This window comes from Wasmannia auropunctata, unplaced genomic scaffold (assembly GCF_000956235.1).
Source record: "Wasmannia auropunctata unplaced genomic scaffold, wasmannia.A_1.0 LD273700.1, whole genome shotgun sequence".
Lineage (NCBI taxonomy): Eukaryota > Metazoa > Arthropoda > Insecta > Hymenoptera > Formicidae > Wasmannia > Wasmannia auropunctata.
Genome location: NW_012089190.1, coordinates 6,399 through 14,111, shown reverse-complemented (window position 1 = coordinate 14,111; position 7,713 = coordinate 6,399). Strand labels below are relative to the sequence as shown.

The following is a 7,713-nucleotide window of genomic DNA, read 5'->3' as shown; positions in this document are numbered from 1 at the left end:
ATAGGCGATCTTCACTATACGAATTTATTAATAACTATTATGTCATACTCAATTGTACTAATATACAAACAAATAATCACACATACATATAACAGCAATACATATTTAAATGTATTAGTATTAAAGAAGTCTTACATTATTAAATATTATATAATAAATATATTTAAAAATGTATTTTACATATTATATACATACATATGATTTTTCTGTAAAATAATTTTGAAATATTTGTTGCGGACAAAGCATTGTGTAAGAAAATTCTCTTAGTACTAGATGAGAATGTTAAAAGGTTTGCCGAGGTTAGTTCGATTTTTCGATTTATGAAACTTCAAGTTTGAGTATAAAATGAATAAAAAATTGAATTATATTTTTACTCACATCATCGAATAGTTTTTTGAAAATTATTAGCTTGATTTTGTCTTTTTCTTTGAATCATCTTCAGCGAGATGATTACAATATATATATAGATGTATGTATTCTACTGCAGACCGTGAAGCGGAAAACTGCCTGCCTTGAGACAAGACGACGAAGTAATCAAGATGGTGATGCAGAAAGTGTATTTTTAGATTCAAATGAACATCACCTATTCTCTGGAATGCATTTAATAAATAAATTATGAAAACTTGATGACTTGCTGATTGATGATTCCTTAGAAAATTTTTTATTAAAAATACACTTTCTGTATCACCATATTGATTACTTTGATAAGCAACTTGCATCAGAATTGGATGAACATGGCGAACGCTTTTATCAAGTAGCCATGCCAATGGAAGCTCGTTATGAAGAAAAAAAAATTGGATGTGTTGCTAAGTGATATTTGCTGGTGGTCTCATAAAATATGTGTAAAGAGATAGTGAAGTCGAAGATACAGCAATTGATGAATCAATGTTGATAGCAGCAAGCATTGACAGCTCTTATTGCAACGTTAGCAGTAATTCAGATGACAAGTCAATGAAAACGACTCACAACAATATATTTTACATAATTTTTATTTTTGAGTTGAAATAATGTTTCATTTAGAATTGAATTGAATAAAAAACGAAAAATTATTTGTTTTCTCTCGGACTTTGATTGCTTTATCAATTTGAACATTTCTTTGTTTCAGCGATTTAGCGATGTAATGAAGCTAATAGTTCTTAAAAAGGTGGATAATGTGAACAAAAATAAGTCGTCTCCACAGTCAGAGAGTTTTCCATCTCACGGTCTGCAGTAGAATACATCCTTTCTTACATATTATAATCATTTCGCTGAAGATGATTAAAAAAAAGGGTGAAACATACGATTTTACTAATTACATCATTTTATTGTAATTAATTTGTGTTAAATTATTATTGCGCATTATTTACCACGCCGATTCGTATTCGCCGTTTCTTTTATTTATTATTTGAAAAGTAAGTAAATTTTTTATTTATTTTATACTCAAACTTTGAAGATTCATAAATCGAAAAATCGAACTAATCTCGATAAACTTTTTGATATTCCATCTTTCTTCTCGTAGTATTAATAGAATTTTCTTGCAGTGCTTTATCCGCAAAGTTTGTGTCCACTGTGATATTAATAACAAGTCAGAGATTTTGAATGTACGTTTTTATTTAAAGTTAGTTATAACAGAAATTCTCTCTTTGTTTTTATAAATATAAACGAAAAATAGTGCCATGGTCAAATACAAAGAAGTGTTGAGCAATATTATCATTCTTGAATCATTATTTTAACATATTTGAAAAATGTGGTCCAGAATCAAGAGGTCTCTTATTTAGTCCAGGCGATGTCAAATTCTTTTCACGAACATTTGTTAGAAACACATTGACCATGACAACAGTCATAGACATATCTACACTAAAATAAATTATTAAAAATTTAATATTTAGAGATATATTATTCGACATTAAAAATTAATACTAATTAATATTGCGAATGCATGGATCAGATGTAAAACATTTTTTTGTGGTCTTAATAAGTTTATATAGATTATGCACAGAACAAAACATAAACTAAAAATTTTTTAATTCTGATATCATTTCCTTTGTATGCCTTTATAATGCGGATTATCTTTTATAAAATATACATAAATACTTACAGGCTGACCGGAAGGTTTACAGTTTCGTTCAGAAGCCATAGCCGTAGCAATCATAGCCATAACAATCATAACCACAATAGTGAAAATACCGAACTTCATCTTGTCAATATTTTCTGTAATTATTATTTTTATGTAACTTATTTATTTATTTTTTTTATATAATATATATATTTATTGTTTATATCGATTATTTGATATGCGCATGCAATATGATAATAATACTTGTACAGAAATTGCGATTTTAATTCACGTGAATTTATCTTTTAAATGATAAAACTAATTAAACAAGAAACATTTTTTGGTTTTTCAGCTTTTACAGTCAAACCTCGATAACTCGAATCTCAAAGGAAGAGCTAAAATCTTCGAGTTTTAGAGTTTTTGACTTATCGAAATTTGAGTAAAAAAGGGTTATAACCTTTAAAAATTTGACTTATGGAGACTTTGTATGAGAGTTTAAAATTTTCTGATTATAATATGGTTTTTAAAGGAAAAAATTTCAATATTTGACTGAATTATTTATTTCATACATATAATAAAAGTAATTATATAAATAGGCTTTTACTCATGGTAACACATAGATACAACTTCAAATTATAGAAAACAATAGAAGTTTGACTTATAGAAGTAAACTTCGACTTGTAGAGATCTAGCTACTTAAATTCAAGTTGCAGCGCTAAAATAATACTTCTAAATATCAGATAAATAATTTGAGTTAAGGTAGATTTTTATTTCGATTTATAAAGGTTTTCCGCAGCGGAGCGAAAGGCAATGAACAAAATTCTCGTCTTGTAGAGGTTTTCGAGTTATACAGGTTCCAGTTACCGAGGTTCAACTGTATCTTAAAAAATTAGATACATGTTAGAACTTACCGTTTTTCTTGGGGAGCAAAATTGATCATGCAAGTCGTACGATGTAATCGCAACTGAATTCTTCGACTTTGGAAGGGTATTTATATGTTCTTCATGTAACTTGTGCAGATAATTCAAGCAATTACATTTCCGATAAAGCATATCGGAAATATAATTCCTTGCATTACCTGCTACCTTGGAATAGGAATATTGTAAAAACCTTGAACAATAATGGCATCCTGATATGATAAGAAACTTCGTAATAATTGCTTTAAGATGTTTCGCCATAACGCAACAGTTTTGTCAGAAATAAAATTTTTAAAACATATTTGTAAAAAATTAGACTAATCTAATTTGAAATATAAACGTGTTATAATTATTGCAATACTTACAAACATAAAATCATGTACAATCTTTAATATTTGTCATAATATAATGCAGCAATATTTGTAGCCTTTTTAGACATAATATTTGTATTTTAATTATTAATTTTAATTATTAATTATTATATATCGTGTCCGTCTCGGATGTAGGTGACCTCTTTTGCATATATCCGTAGATATATAGGATCTACAGTTTAAAACACCGGCTTCCAAACGGCTAATTTTTTAAGAAAAGGTTCTCTTGACAAAGATACTCTCGATGGTTTGCCGTTGCCTTCCGAGAGGCGGCGATTGCTTTCGAATCGATTAAAATCGATTTCAGAGTTATATTACTTTGAATGGATTTGAACCTGGATTTTTAGTACAGAAAGGTGCCACGCAGCTCCTCGCACCACAATCATCACACTGATTCTTCTTTTAAAATTTTCATGAATAAATAATATTTCATGTTTTAATATTTCTACATCAGAATTTAGGTATAATTGTGCACAGTATATATGATATGATTTAATTTCTTTATATGCGCAGTTATATTTCTAAATGTTTTAAACATTATCAGCTAAAATATCTTTCTCAATTATTGAACAATAATTTTCAAATTTAATTTGGGAAATCTGCCGCTAAAATGATTCGCTACATTATTACAGTTTTATCGAAATACTATTTTGAAATAAATTGCACAATTAGTTATCAATATTTTAAAAGATTAGTACTATTACATCTCTTTTTGTAAATATATTTGTATAACTGCAGAATACAAATTTTTTACTAGGTTTTGTCATATAATTTTTAAATACTTTCTTACCGGAGTAAATGTAAGGATATATCGTTTAGGTAGCTAACTTTGTAACAGTTTGCGATACAAAGTTCTTACTTCGATAGTCTTTAATTCGAATTATTAATTATAAGAGGTTTATTTTTCATTAACAGTTCCGAATTTTGCATTTTATTGGCGTCAGATTGCTTTACAATATTCAATATTCTGTAAGATTTAAATATATAGTATAATAATTAATTTATAAAACACAATTGTATTAATTGTTTTGTCGCACTATTGAAATTCTATATTTTATTATTAAACAATTATATTATACGAATTATATCAACAAAAAGATTTTGTAATAAATTTCTATAAACGTTAAAGTTTACTAAAATATAAAGTTTACTAAAATATATAAATTAATTCTTATAACCTTAAAAATTTTTGTATAATAAATGAAATTTATTATTTTTAATGTTCTTACAATAATTTGAAATAATAAATTTTTAATAATACCGATTCTTTAATTTTTGTGATTCTAATTAAATATAATTCGTTTAATCATTATTATCAAAAAATTAATGATTGTATGTAAGTATAGTTTCAATATGTACGTAATAAAGCATTTTTTTGTTATCTTAAAATAGATCTAAAGTAATTCTAAATTAAAAATTATTGTAGTTGTATTGAATACATAGGTAAACTGCTTTCATAAGATAAATACTTACGAAGTCACTGATACGACTACATTTTTCTTCACAAGCCACTATAATGAAAATAGTGAAAATATTGAATTTTATCTTATAATAGTATGATAATAATACTTTTATAGAAATAGTCAGTTCACGTGAATTTATCTTTGAAATAACGAAATTATGAAACAATTAATGAAACAAAAAACATTTTATTATTAATATTAATACCGATAGATAATTTTATAATTTATATAAATAGTTTTTATCTATTACTGTGGATTCTCGGTTTTTACTTTTAAACTTAAAACTTACGTATAAAAAATTGAACTTTTAGAACTTATTTTTTTTGAGGGACAAATTGATTATGCAAGTCGTACAACGTAATCGTTGAGCTATTCTTGACTTTTGAAAAATATTTAAGTATACTTTAAACCGCACTCGTGCGATAAAAAATATCGGAAGTGTATGTAATTATTTACGTTACTTGTTGGAAGAAAACATCGTTTCGACAGACTGCTACAAAGTTATATTTTTGCGTCTTTAATTCGGATTATTATAAATCATAGGCGGTTTATTTTTTAATACAGTTCCGTATTTTGCATTTTATTGACTTTAGAATGTTTTACAATATTTGATATTCTATAAGATTAAATTACATTATATAATTACATTAATAATCAAGTTATAATCCACAATTATGTTAAATGTTTTGTCACATTATTAAAATTCTATATTATATTTTTAAACAACTACATATATTGTATAAATTATATTCACAAAAAAATTTCTTAATAAATTCATTATGGAAATTTATGTTTACTGAAATATATAAGAGAGTTAACTCTCTTATAATCTTAAGAATGTTTTATTATATTATTATAAAAAATAAATATTATTTTTAAAATATAATATTTTGTAATAATAAATTATTAATAATACTGTTTTTTAACTTTCAAATGGTACACTTCTTTCGAGCACCCACTAATGGAACACTGGTGCCGCGACTATAGCTGGCAAATAGTCGCGACGGATATCTCTGTACAAATGTCAGCAATTCGAAAATTTTCACGGTGCGAATTCGTACTCTTGTACCATTTGAAAGTGAAGTATGTATGATTTTAATAAAATATAATTCGTTTTAATCATTATCAAAGAATTAATGATTGTGTGTAAGTTTATAGTCTCAGTATGCACATAGTATCTAATTCTAGTATTCGAGTATTTTTGTTTTCTTCTACTTACTTTTGATATTAGTCAACACGATTATGCTAAAATGCTTTTTAAATAATATAATTAATTATACATATATTAAAAATTGCTAATTCTAAAACCAAAGACATTAAACGGTGCGGCTATCTTGAAATAAATCTAAAATATTTTTAAATTAATAAATTATCGTTGTATTTTGAATACATAGCTAAACTTTTCGGAAAGATCAGATTTATATAATGAAAATTGAGAATATATTTTAAACTTGGTTTTCTCAGTACATAATTATTTCGGAAGGACATTATGTATCTAATGTTGCTTTATCAAAAAATTTATAAATTTAAAATTTTGTAAGAAAATTATATTGTTTTCTTTACCTATCTTATTAATAACTAAGATTTTTTTTCTTTTCCAACTTTTTCCTCTTCTATTACGACTGTGTTTTGTTACTTCTACTCTCTTGACCTTCCTGCGAGGCAGAGATCCAGCTCTCGTGCCATCTTCTGGGTGATCTTCCGGGCGGTCGTTTGAAAGTAGGGATTTCCGATCTTGCCCATTTTACCAATCGGTCGGGCCCCATCCTGTCCACACGATCTCTTCAAAGAGTCTCCTCGCTTTCATGAATTTCACCACGTTCTGAATATTCCTCTCGTATATCTTGACTTCTCATTCTTTCTTCTGGTGTTACTCCTTTGATGCTTTTGAATGCCTTCATTTTCTTTGTTCGTGCTGGTCTTTTCGTTATCGCCATTTCGGTTGTGGATTCAGCAGCGTAGAAATCAATATTGGTGTGCACGTTTTAGTTTTGCTGTTAATCGACATGTACTTGTTATTTCATATCGCGTTCTTTAGATAACCGGATATTCGCGAGGCGTTGTTGACTTGAGTGCGCACTTCATTTGAAAGGTTTCTACTACTTGTAGTCTCTGTTCCGAGATACTTAACACATGAGTTGTTTAATTCTGTCGTAAATTAATAACTTACATCGAATAACTTACATCGGGTTCTTTAAATATCACTGTGGATTTAGTTTTCTCAACCAAGATTTCCATACTATGAACTCCTTTTAAGTCCTGGTGAGCCTGTACAGCAGACGTTGCAGTTCGTCTTTGCTTTGGGCAATTAGAATGGCATCATCAGCATAACATATTATTTTTCCAGTTTTTTTTAATCCATTTTGAATCCTCCGTCTACTTCCCTCAATTACCGTATTATATCCTTCATTACAAATTAAAGAGGATTGGATGAGACTGTCTCTTTGTCGGATTCGCACTGCCACCGGCACCTCTGCTCTTACAATTAGTGCATTTGCTATTTTAATTCTGATCTTGTTGTTAGTGTTTAGTTGTCTGATCAGCTCTATGTATTTCGGGTGAACATTGTGCTGATGGATGATTCTTGTCACGTCTTGGAGCCTCATTTTGTCGAATGCTTGTTTTAGACAATTTAGACGAGAGCAGGAATAAGGCTTATCGTAATCCAAGGAATTTTCAACCAATTGTCTTACAGTAAAGATGTTGTCCAAGTTTCACGAATGGTTTCGTCGGAAGCCTTGTTGTTCTTCGCTAACTCCAGAGCGGACGCAACCATAAGCGAACTAGGCGATCGCCAAGGGCGGCAACAACGAAGGACGGCATTTGTGACTGCTCCGTTTTGAACGCGTTGCCACATATAATTTGAAGTTTTTTTTCTGCACGTAAAGACGCTTTCTGCTAGCACTTTGTTTTTTTCTCGCGTAAAA

The 7,713-nt window shown here is 28.3% G+C and overlaps 1 long non-coding RNA gene across 1 annotated transcript; it reads right to left on the bottom strand.

Annotated features, from left to right (window-relative positions):
* Positions 1-1,572: 1,572 nt before the first annotated feature.
* LOC105461975 lies at positions 1,573-3,021 on the bottom strand. The gene is made up of 3 exons (XR_976009.1): positions 2,947-3,021; positions 2,078-2,190; positions 1,573-1,836 (listed from the first exon to the last, which is right to left on the bottom strand). It is a non-coding gene; the product is annotated as an uncharacterized LOC105461975 (long non-coding RNA).
* Between the last annotated feature and the right edge of the window lie 4,692 nt (positions 3,022-7,713).